Source organism: Neolamprologus multifasciatus, chromosome 6 (assembly GCF_963576455.1).
Source record: "Neolamprologus multifasciatus chromosome 6, fNeoMul1.2, whole genome shotgun sequence".
Classification (NCBI taxonomy): domain Eukaryota; kingdom Metazoa; phylum Chordata; class Actinopteri; order Cichliformes; family Cichlidae; genus Neolamprologus; species Neolamprologus multifasciatus.
Genome location: NC_140444.1, coordinates 14,897,362 through 14,910,200, shown reverse-complemented (window position 1 = coordinate 14,910,200; position 12,839 = coordinate 14,897,362). Strand labels below are relative to the sequence as shown.

The 12,839-nt window shown below is 40.9% G+C and overlaps 2 protein-coding genes across 3 annotated transcripts in view; both read left to right on the top strand.

Annotated features, from left to right (window-relative positions):
* The window catches only part of prr36a (proline rich 36a), a 53,686-nt gene extending 45,924 nt beyond the window's left edge, over positions 1-7,762 (top strand). For both annotated transcript variants that reach the window (XM_085161505.1, XM_085161504.1), the window contains exon 7: positions 942-7,762. The gene's annotated coding sequence lies outside the window, so the exon portion shown is untranslated. The remainder of the gene's footprint in view (positions 1-941) is intronic.
* The window catches only part of pkn1a (protein kinase N1a), a 65,681-nt gene that overhangs the window by 2,928 nt on the left and 49,914 nt on the right, over positions 1-12,839 (top strand). The gene's annotated exons all lie outside the window — the stretch shown is intronic.

Genomic DNA, 12,839 nt, shown 5'->3' with positions numbered 1-12,839 from the left:
ATAAAAAGGAAGCTGACACACGCAAGACTTTATCAAAGGTGTGAGCGTCACAGCAGATGCCTTTGTGTCAAAGTAGCTGAAGATAAAACACAGAAACACATGAAGGTGATTTTTCCTGGCCTGGGATTTTATAAAAATATTCTGCAGTACATCAAAAACGAAAGAAAACCATTAATCAACACATGAACGTTACCTCTGAAGTTACAGCGGTTTTATTAGAGACATGGCTAAGCATTTTGCATTTTGCATAATTTTAAAAAGTTTAAATTTGTTCAGTATTGTACGGCAGAAATTAGGTTTTCTTTTCGGAAGTATATAAAACGGAAAGAAAAAAAAAGTCGGCGATAGCGCTGTAAACAAAGGTAGACTTGTGCGTAACAAGCAAGCGAAAAATGCAGAAAACCATACAGAGAGAGAGAGGGGGAGAGAGAGAGAGAGAGCTGTGCATCATGGTAGAAGCAAAACAGTAAAAGTAAGAGTGAATACATGACGATGTTTATGTGAAGTGTAGTTTGGATCTTCTTTTGCTGCTGGTTCGGTCAATATTGTTTGGAGAGACATCAAACTAACAGCTTTACAATCAGCGCATAAAGGGCGTGAACACAAAGCGCACCCGCCGACAGATCAGAATCAGCGGGCTGTCGGCTTTCAGCCCCGACTGTGAGAAATTCGACATCTGATTCTGATCCGCGGGCTGCACTGTGTGTTTAAGTCTTTGTGCAGAATCCGTGTTCCTGCTCTCATTTATTGTTTTAGCTGTTTGGTGGTTGTTGAAGTTTTGTGAGATTTCACCTGAGATTCTGGCATTTCGGGCAAAATAAATTTATATTAAAAAATCGATTCAGGATTTTAATGAATCGATTTTACGTTATCCAAGCCAGAATCGATTTTAATCGATAAATCGATTATAAAAACCCACCCCTATTTAAAACTACTCAAAGCCAGAAGGGAAACAAACAAAAAACAGAGTAAAAGATGGTTTGAAGAATAAAGCATTTTCCAAGGAAAAAGGTGATTTGGATACAAAACATTTAGGAAAATAACTTTAAAATGTTTGCGTTGGTATATCAAGTCTAATTCATTGAGAGACTAGTCTAGGAATGACTGTTAGCTACAAAGACAGCGACTTTATTAGATTTCCCCCTTTAATTTGTGTCAGGAAGCTATGAGCACCAGCATGTGTCTTTAGGAAAATGAGCCCCAGTTAATTATGCTGCTTGACTACACAATATTATGTGACTGCTTTTAAAAGCTTTCTGCCTCTTTAACCAATTCTAGCCTCGTTGTCCTTGACGTTAAAGTGCCAATACACGCACTCTGTGTCAGACGTCCTCACTGGGTAAACAACTATCTGCCCAGTCTGTTTGGCATAGTACAGAAAAAATCTATGCCAAACAGATAGGTCTAATTTTGGTTCCCCTGCTCTGCTGACCAATGTGCGAGATGTCCCATTGATTGGAATTTGTAAATTTGAATCAACCACCTAATGAGAGCGCTTACAACTTAAAGCCAGATGTATTTTCTGCCTCCCACAAAAGATGTGGTTATGTTTTTCTTTCTAAGAATATCCCAAGACTCCAATAATCAGGAGGCAAACAGCAGCACTAAGAGCAGTTTGATATTTCTCTGGTCTGCTGTGTACATGTTTTGTTTTTATCATGGTCTCAGGAGATTTGGAGTCTATGGAGAAGGATGATCAGTAAAAGAAGGAAAACAGAAGGAGATCTAGACATGGACTTGGGTCTTTGATCTTTTTCAGTAAAGTTGAAAAGGGAGAGGCTACTTTAAGTGGCAACTGCTTCCGCAGAATTGGAAACCCCCTTTTGTCCACAGGACCTGATGATGATGTGCTGGTGGAACTTCCTCATGTTTTCATGGAGCGGGTGCATCAGCTGGAAGTGGTCTGCGGGGCATTCATCTCTAAATTTACCTTATATGTGCTGATGCAGGGTTTCAGCACTTGTCCAACTTCTTCAGCACTAATTGTATGACACAAAGAAATACTTCAGTTTTTTTCCTGCTTCCAGTGTATTAAGGGAAGCTGTTCGTATGACTAAATCTATGTAGTAGTCAGTAGACATAAGAACTGTATCAAGTCATGGCAAAGGTCTTATTTTCTTCTTTTGATTTCATTGATGTTTATTTTTGCCTTTAACTCTCTTCTTTATTATTTTTTAACTTCTTCACTTGTTTTTTTTCAAACAGACACATTTAATATTTAAGCCTTATTTCTAATGGCTACTGAGGTACATTACCTTAAAGTTTGTAGCTTTTGTCCTAGTAAAACACCTTTGTGTAGTCAGGACATGAGAGGTCTCCAGGCTTCCTAGTTGATGCATAAATCAGTCTGTTTCTTTTTTATTTTATGGGGTTTCCATTTTCAATCTTCATCTTTAACCAACGCAACTCAAGTTAAGTTACTTCAGTCTATCTTATCACCTCTCTAAGGATTTATTTGTTCAGATACGCAGAACTCCTCCACAAGTCCTGCAAACACGTCTTGATGTGTAAAGTTCCTGGAGTTCCCCTCTTAAGTTCCCATTTTTGTACATCAGAGGCAGGCAGTGAAGCTCTACAACCTTCCCCTGGTGTGCCGCTTGTTTGCCCCCACAGGAAAACCATGTGAAACAGCCCCAATAGAAGCCTGAATCCAACTGCGTCACACTTCCCTGTGAAGGTTAGAAGGCGGACAATAGTGGAGTCCAGGGGAGATGTGTCACTTCTTGTATGTGGATGGATCTGTTGCGTGGAAAATTTTGAAAATCCTGTATTTGTTCACTAATGACAAACTTCTTCTTCCTTTTTTTAAAATTTTTTTTTTTAACACAATTTACATGAGCACACATTCAGGCCTAATATTTAAAGACACACACAGAGTCAGACACTCCAGGGAATGCATCGGAGAGCTTCCCATAAGCCTCACGATGACGTAAGGAGACAGTTATGCACACAAAATAGACTTTTCTCAGCACAGCCCCGTGGCCATGTAGGCAGACAGAATCCACAGTAACGCATCAAGGAACTGTTGAGAAACCGGAGACTCTGAGAGGAAGCTAATATCCACATTCATGTTCATAGCAGGCCTCTCAGTTTAATAAAACAATGTGGACTAATGGGGTCATGTACTCCCTATCATGTGATGTATTCACTCGCATGAATGTTTCTGTTTTTAGGCTTGTAACACATGATCAGAACCTCCTACCAGCTCTACTGCATGTCTGCCTAATCTCATCTGACCTTCTTGGAATTTCATAGCATCTATAAAACCATTAACACTAGTTGTTTCTACTGAGAAGTCAAAGGTAAAATGAGTGTTATCAGAAGCGTTAGCAATTCAAACCAGTTTGACGATGATTAAAATTAGGTTTTAAAAGCCCACCAACGCTATTCCTCTACCACACATAATCCATGTTTCAATCATAGGCAGCATAAAACATGGATGTAGCCACCATGGTGTGAGACATTGGTTTTGGAGAGCCAGACTAATAAAAACTGTCATCAGAACTGAGGCACTGACTTCTTAGTGTCATGTGGTGGTTTGAGTTGGAACATCTGTCAAAAATGTGGTGACGCCCCTAACTCCAGTATCCAGGTGGATAATTTCAGGAACAGCAGAGATGTTATTAAGGGTAGAAGCTACACATAGAGTTAAAAAACAGCTGTTTTGTACCAGTTTGGCATTTTAACATTAGACTGTGCATACCTGTCAACGCAGCAAAACTAAGGGAGGATTTAGGATCACCTGATTCAGCACTAACCATGTGCTTTACCAGAAAGGAAAGTTTTAAGGTTAATCTGAAAAGTAGAGATAACGTCCGTCTCCCGAATCCAAGCTGGGAGCTGGTTCCACTGAAGAGGGGCCTGAGATCTGAAGGCTCTGTCTCCCATTCTACTTTTAAATATTCTAGGAACCACAGGTAAGCTCACAATGTCACACCAATAGAGAGTAAAATGCTCTATTGGTGTGACATTGTGTTATTGGGTCTCTAAGATAAGGGGTGTGATTGTTGTCAACTATTACAGTTGCTCTGTTACTGCTCTCCCTATTATAGCAGCCTGTCAGGGATCTTCTCAGTTTTGTCATGCATTAAATAATTTTGTCCCTCTCACTTCTCAAATTTGCTGATCTGTTGACATGAGTGTAAAGGAGCCACATAAGAGACAATAAACATCTCATTAGCAGGCAAGTCAGTCTTTTAACAGCGTCTAAAAATGGGGCGTTTTCTTACAGTAAATTACATGTTTGGTACTGATGGGAAAACAAAATAAGAGCTTTAATAGCACTGGCTCATTGCTTGGATCGTTGGTGCCCTGATAGGAGCATTTCAGATGGGGGCAAAGTTTTGCAAGGGCACAACAGTGGAGGGAAGAGGAGGGGCCACGGGGCGATGTGCTGATGATGAGGCTCTACGGCCGCAGCGGTACAATAGGTTGTATTGTCTGACAGTAGCAGCCCAGATCACATTCAGTTCACTATGAGTTCATTTTCCTCATCCTTGTTGGAGCGTGTTAGTGACCACACCCTCACTAACCAACCAGCCCACCCTCAGGCAAGGTATTAAAGTCCGATACATATGAAGTGTAGTTAATAGTTTTTTGGGTGGAGGGGTGGAGGTGTTTGTTTTTCTTAAACTGAGAGCCTGCCTGTGTGCTTGATAGATGTGATGAGCCGCAGCAGCTATTGTAAACTGGCGTTCCTGTCCGTGGATTCTTTTCCCCTCCCTGTTTCTTTATCTTCGTTTCACATCTTGCCTTCCCTCTGTGCAAACATCCCATAATTCCCATGACCTCATAGCGATGTACCCCTGCATTCCAGCTTCACATGGACCCCTCCTTCTCCCCAGACGCTCGCACACAGGCCAGCGAGGCTGAGCTCACACACTGTTGTGACATCACCTATCACCCCTGGCCAGTTAACCTCCGCCAGCTTTCTGGGTGAGAACTGGGAGGGCCAGAGTGATCAGGAGTGAGTGGCTCAGGGCGGGTCACTCAGTTAAAACATAAATGAAACAGACATTTCACTGCCTGTGGCTGTTTTTCATCGCATGAGGCCAGGGCACAGATGCCGAAGTTCTGCCCTCACATCTGCATCTGCATCCTCTTTTTTTTTTTTTAATGTCGAGTCTTTGAAGTTTCATTATACGATGGCAGTAGTTCCTCACTTTCGTGCTCATTTGGGTCCCGGCCTGGCTTGTCAACACCAGCAACCTTGCACTCAACATACCTCGACCCCTGACCCCTTCCTCATTATGGCAGTGCCCACGGCCCCTCGGGACACATACATCGATCCCAGCCTCATCGGTCAGTCCTGCCGTGCAGTTTAAACAGCCACTCAGTTACGTTAACTGTCTCTGAACCTACCAGAGGACACTTTATATATTTAGAACAAACTCAGTCTTTGCTGAAACAATCAGGGAATTGGGATGGACAACTGAATGCATGGCTGCTGTGATGTTAGCCTAAGGGTTGTGCTTTAAAGTGTAGGTTACAATCCTTCTGAAAGAACTCGAATAGCAAATAAACCAAATAATTTAGTCTGCCTTAAACTGTGGTGCATTTAAAACCCAATGCTGAGCTTGCGTCTAAAGGTCAGAGACCTTTGTTTTTAGTAAAAATAAATCAACAGAGAGCATTATGTACTAATCTCTGGTGTTGCCGGAGGGAGAGTGTTTCAGGGAAATGCGCTCTTCCCCTAATAGGACAAGATATTTGGAGATTTAAGCTGATGCAGTTTCAGAGTTTTGATTGGTTCTGAGGAGAAATAATCAGGAAATGGAGTGTTTTATGTGTTGTATAGTAAGCATTAGGCACAAATGTTGATGAACAAAGTGCAGGCCTGCACAAACCCTGATTGTCTCTCACGCTGCCATCCTTAAGTAAGCGATGCTTTCATCCTTCTGTACACAATATGAAATTTAATCCTGGTGATTTTCCTCACGGGGGGGGGGGGGGGGGGGGGGGGCAGCTGGTAAACAGTCCATGAACAAAGCAATACACCATCAGTTAATGGAATAAGCTGGGCTTCGCTGTGTGCCATATGAGTTAGCCTCATGGGGCAGCCGGGGGATTTGCTTCCTATTAAACAAAAAGATGGCTTGTCGAGTTATTATTTTATCTGACCTTTTTAAACAGAGTTTCTGGCACAAATGTGGGTTTATTGAGCAAGTAGTCACAAAATTGCTCTTATATGCTGATCATTTTTTTCCTGTTTAAGCCAGCCTCACTGCCAGGTTGAAATCTGGTCGACTGGACACATTTGTAAAGTGGTGCTGAGAGTTCAGTACACCGCGGGTCAAGAAAATACTATAAAATGGACAAAAAAGCAAGCAAAGTAAGAAAATACCATCACAGATTTTGCATAGAAGGATGTACAGCTTTTAGAGACGTTGCCAAGAAGAGAAGAAAACACCAGCAAATACAGAAATGCTATATAGCACTAAAGTGGAAATACTGTTACCAGAAACTATTTTTGTATTTTCTGTGTGTACTTGATTGCTTTGTGTCTCCAACACTGCAGATCTGCCGTGATTTGACATAAATGTGTGGTTTAGGACAAAAGAAAGGCTGTGGGGGGACTGTCTGTGGGGATGTGGTGACGCTGTAGAAATAGATGACAGGCTGATGCTGGAGTTTCCAGAAGTCAGACTGTGGGTTCAAGAATTTTCTTTTAATTTTGTGGGTGTTATGGTCTCTACTTTTTTGGTGTGTGTGAGTGTGTAATGATTGGTCATTAAAATGACAAAAAGTGACGGCAAGATGGTGAACGTGTTGTGAGGAAATGAACAGCAGAAATGTCAGAAGGTGAGACTGATGGTGGCAGATTGCTGTGTCATCTATTGTGCCTGCAGGAGAGCCTGAAACCTTCATATGGTAGATAAGATTTACTTGTTTCAGCATAATGCAACGTATGATCGGTGTCGCAATCTGTAGCGCCGGACTGAATTGACAGCCAGACATCTAATTTAGCGGCCAGCATTGGCAGAATGATGGGTTTCCCCCCCCCCCCCCCCCCCCCTTACTGTACAGTACTAATGATCGTGATGAAATTACATTATGTAAGGCAAAAAAAACTGAGTTTATACAATACTAATGAGCTTGAAAGTCAATATTTGGTGTTGCCACCTTTATTCTTAAGCACAGCCTGAACTCTCTTGGCCCAGCTTCCTTGTAATTTCTCTTAGTAGCCTTTAGAAATAGTTCTCCAGGTTTCTTGAAGGACATCCAAAGCTCTTCTTTTATTCTGTTATCTGTCAAGATGACCCCACATTACTTCAATAATATTGAAGTTCGGGCTCTGGGGAGGCCAATCCATGACTGATAGTTAGGGATGGGAATCGAAAACTGGTTCTTGTTAAGAATCGGTTCCCACTGTTTCAATTAATTGGAATTGTTTGCCTTTTTTGCAAAGTTACTAAGTTTGTGGTAAACGGCTTGCCACAGTAGAGGCCCCCGATTTTCCGTAAGTGAATGTGTTTAACTGTAGGCAGGGACATTACTGGATATTCTTGTGTAATTGCTACAGAATAATTTATGTTATACTTTGTTATTGCTACAGAAGAATATTTATTTTGTTAATATTTTACATTTACAATGGGTTTTTTTCTGGGGACCCCATGACACCCCATCGAAGAGCCATAGGCTGTGGATCTCTTAAGATCTCACTGTTGGGTTTGTAAGGCCATGTTTCTCCTAAATTTCTGTCTTGTTCAAAGAGAAGATATAAAACAAAGTTCTAAGCTAATCGACCTGTGCTCTCCTTTTTTTTTAAAACAAGAATCGATAAAGAATCGAATTGTTAAACAGAATCGAAAATGGAATCATGAAAATCTTATCAATTCCCATCCCTACTGATAGTATTTACTGGATTGGCAGTGTGTTTGGGATCATTGTCATGCTGAAAAATGAAGCTGTTACCAATCAGATGCTTTACAGATGGTATTGCAAAATCTGATGGTAGATTTCTGTGTTCATAATTCCATCAACTTTGATAAGATCTCCAGCACCACTGGCTGAAATGCAGTCTTAACCATGACAGAGCCTCCTCTTTGTTCTACAGATGGCTCTCATTAAGACTGAAGTTCTTGTGTAATTTGGCATCCCTCAGTTCTTTCTCTCTTCCTCAAGAAAGGCATTTTGACAGCCACCCTTTCATTATTGCGGTGGAAGGATGATCAGCTGAAGGATCAGATCTCTGGTCCTGTGTCAGGTCGTTGCTGTTGCTGTTTCTCAAGGACATGACTTTCAGATACAGTTAATCTATAAACATTTATTTGGACCTAGTTTACATTTTTTTGAATTGGGTGCCTTTTTATTCTTGAATGATTGATAGGTCAGCTTAGGTGGAATAAGAAACCAAAACACATTCCTCTGAGGAATAAAAGGGCTGGACTGGAAATCTGTGAAAAAGCAGTCGATGTCCAAAGAAAAGATTTTCAGAAAACCTGGAGAATTGTTGCTCAAGACCAGTTAAAAATTCCAAGAATGTCTGGCTCCTTGGAAGAAAAATATAAAGAAATAAAGGGTGACTCAAGACTTTTGCACAATACTGTGTATTCAGCTCTACATTAATTTTAGAAACATAACTAAACCCATTTAGGGGCAAGTGTAAATCCAGTATTCACTCTTTTAGCTCTGCTTTTCTTCTCTGACTCCTGAGGAAGACAGTATCTGTCTGTATGTGTTCACCAGCCAGTGGTTAACTGATAAGTAATCTTTGAGGCTAAGAAGCTAGTGTAGAGAGCTTTTGGAGTGTTCTCACTGAAAAGCCCCCTTAGCACAAAAACATCCCTACGAGCAAACAAAGATAGTAGATTTGTGGCCCAGTCAGCTTAAACTCAAATCTTTTATGCACCGTGAAGCACGCTCATCGCTACAAGTGACTCGTCTTATGTTTTTGCTTTGTGTTTGACTCTTAATGACATTATAAGGAAAACTGATTTTTTTAAGTAATTTTTCTGACAGTTGTGTTTATACTACACCAAATATCTGTATAAAAAATGTATACAGATGTCTGTCAAACAATTCCCTTCATTGGCTGAATAATCCGATGCTAATCTTGGAGTCAGTTGCTACTGAGAGAGCTGGTTATGATGGTTTAACTCGCTTAAACGGGACCAACTAGACAATTTTGCTCGTCAAACTTCCTTAAAACATATTTATTTAAGAGCTACGTAGGTCCCCTCAGTCTCCACATTTCTAAGGAAACATGTTCCAACCTCTGCAGCGCCGCATGAACAAACGTTCATCACAAATGGTACTGGATCAGCAACATTTGCGAAAGTAAAGCGAGCGCCACGTTCGTCTTGTGTTATCATTTACTCCTCCTGCTGTCTCATCCCTCCTCCTTCTCCTTGCTGTGTACCAGCTGCTCCTCCAGCTTTCTTCCCCCATGTTTACCCGTGTGGCTTGTTGGCTCTAAAGAGCTGTCCTCCGCTAGGGATAATTAGAAGGAAAGCTTTTAGTTTCAAGACATCTTGTTGCCCTTAATCAGCTTAAAGCCAAGTAGACTAAACATATGTAGACATGGGTAATTTACTAAAATAATTCTTGCTACGTTATAACACCATCCTGTTGGTGTCATACACACTCTCGGTCTGTGAACATATCACCAGACTGTTGTTGGTTCGCTGCATTATCTCAGTGTGCAAACTTGTTTGCTGTCACATCTAGAGTTAATAGATAACCCACTGTATGAAAACGTACTTAAAGGTTTTTTTTTTTCTTTGCCTTAATGGGACTGTTGGCAGACAGTTACGAGACAGTCTTTATCAAAGTTTGTGGCACATGTCGTGGGTGTGCCTGTGTGCTTTTATAGTGAGTCGTACACAGTGTGTGAGACTTACAAGATATAAATAGGCTGCGGGAGTTATTAAAGTCTCCCCACAAACAATCCCTCTCATTACAAAGGGCTGGAGATCAAGTTGCACTGATAACATTTGGCCTACTGGGAGTTTCACCAGCTCGGGGCCTCAGTTCAATGGATGGTTGGATAACTGGGTGGAGCTGCAGTTAAATCACTTTGAATTAAATCAAATCAAGATGCAAAAGGTATTTGCATCAGTGCCCTTATTATGGGAGAGGATATGATGAGTGTGCCTTACTAAAGAGAGAAATTAAAAGGGGAAAAAGGAGGTGGTTGGTGTGCAGGACTTTCAGTCTGAACATGTATATATCTACTGTGTCACAGGTCCTTCAATACAGCAATACACAGATAGCCTTTTATAATCATTATTTTGAGGACAATGAAGTGAAATACGCTGCTGAAAGACTCAACGACTTGTTTAGGCAAGGCAAGTTTACCTTTCAAACACTACAATCCCTTAATGTACTTTACAGGATCAACTCCAAACTAAAAAAATAATAGACAGAAATAATATTAACAATCATGATACAGCTACCTGATTAATTCAAAGCAGCGGTGAATAATCCTTATTTTATCCTCTTTTTTAAAAATGGCTGAGGTTGGAGATGATCTGACCTCAGTGGGTACTTGGTTCCAGTTATGTGCAGATAAATGACCCTGTTTAGCTTCGTTAAACAAGTCCTACGTAGGACCCAAGCCATTTAATTACTAATATAAACAGTGAGCAATACTTTGAATTCCGTATTTTACTGGAGGCCGGTACAGGGAGCTGATATCCTCTGTCTTCCTGTTTTTGTTAAAATTTGAGTCGCAGCATTCTAAACTAAACTAAACAGTCTAAAAGAACAAGAGCAATGCATGAAATAAAGGCATGAATAAGCTTCTCTAGCTCTTGCTTGGCCACAGTTGTGTTTCTAAGATGCCAAAAAGCAGGATCATCCAGGATTATGGCAAAGTTTTCGTGATATCCAACAAACAGTGAACGCTGCCTAAGCGAAAACCTGTAGTGATCCTGTATGTGTCAGGAGGATTGCCAGGATTTATACATCGGGGAGACCAAACAACCTCTGGTGAAGCGGATGGCACAACACAGAAGAGCTACCTCCTCAGGCCAGGACTCTGCAGTCTATTTACAGCTACAGGCCAGTGGACACTGGATGGGGATGTACACATCCTGGACAGGGAGGAACGCTGGTTTGAGCGAGGAGTCAAGGAGGCCATTTACGGAAAGACCATATCTGAATCGAGGAGGGGGACTAAGGGTACATCTTTCGCCATCTTACAATGCTGTGATTGCAGCCATTCCCCAACTCTCTGAATGGTTCTCATGACCATTGATCAGTGGGTTTTGGTCAGTGGTTGTTGATCAATGGTCATGAGAATTTGCATAATTAAGATTAAGAAACTGACCTCGCAGCCCATTGTTCCTTCAGTGGGCTGGTTTCAGTCATTATGCAAATGTACTGTTTATAAGATTTGGGGAAACTTGCAGTCGGCTGAGACTGAAGAAGTCACTTGGATGAGTGACGAAACGTTTCTCCCACAAAACGCTACGTCCAGATGAACAGAATCAACTTTTGGAAACAAACAGTGATGTTATTTTAAAAAAAACAGAAAAACAAAAAACTTCTCTTAAATCCACCCTCTCAAGCAACCTGTAAGCTTTATCTACTTTTCTGTTTATTATAGCTTCAGAAAATCTGTATTTTGGTGAGTATTTAAACTTTTATTTATAAAGAATCGATCAGGAAAACTTTCATCAGTTAATAAGGCTAATACAGCACTGACGCTTCCTTTTAAATGAACTTACATCAAAGTAAGTGGTTCAAGATCTCTGCACACCTGAATGAACGACAGGTGTGTAGGAAGAAGAAAATCTGTTTTAAAAAAGTACATTCTAACCTCTGCACACTGTTTTGTACCCATGTAAAAATGTTGGATGCAGAGAATTTGAGGCTTAGGCATACGTTATTCAGTGTTGCACTTAATGAGGGACCGAGCACTCTCCTCCCAAGTCTGTTTACACGTCACCACTTTTTCTGGATGCTTTAATGAGAGTGGCCTCTTAGAGGACAATTAACTAAGCGTAGTCTCTAGAATTATATTTGGCTATGTAATTAGAGATGGGACTGAGATGCTTTTAGCCTTCACACTTGATTAAACAGTGGTTACACAATCATTATCCCCCCCAAATACTTTATATAACCTGACACAAACCCACCAAAACATGAACCTTGACCTTTCTCTGCTTTAGATTCAGTTACACAAAGTCTTCTACTTTTACGAGGTATAGTAACTCACCCACCTTCCACAGAATTGATCTGCTGCCTCGATAATATCAACGTATTTCAAAAGTTGCCTCTTTTTATTTTATTTAGATGCAGGAGAAGTTGTTGTCTGAAAGTCTGTAAGGCTGAGCAAAGCTGGCTGCTTTCAACAATATTAAAAATGAGATTTGTTTTACAGATTAAACTGAAATGATGTAAGGGGATAATCTTCATATGAACCCCTAAAATGCTCTTGCACAACCACAACCTGCGTGGCAGATGTTTGATTAAATTGCCTGCTAAAGTTGACAGATTTTTAAAAACTAAATAAACAGAAGAGTTCATTTGTTCAGTCGCAGCGTATTTCTCCTGCCATCTGCGGGTATTCAGTTACCTGAGAGTAGAGATGTTTTTAGATTCACATTTGTCACATTTTCAGTTATTCTTGATATATGTAGCTGAAAATTAGGGATATTAGTTTGATTTACCACAAATGTGTATGTATTTTCTCAAAGCAACTATCTTCATGAGTTATGTCTCTCCAACTGTGACCACACAACCGCTGTTGGTGAGCTGAACTTGTCTCTGCAGGCTGTTTAAACATAAACCCAGAGACCTGCTGCACTGGTCTCTGCTCCTGCTGCCACACCTGAGCCCAACTGTCATAACCGTAACTGTTGTGACACGCACACATGCGCACACAGACACAC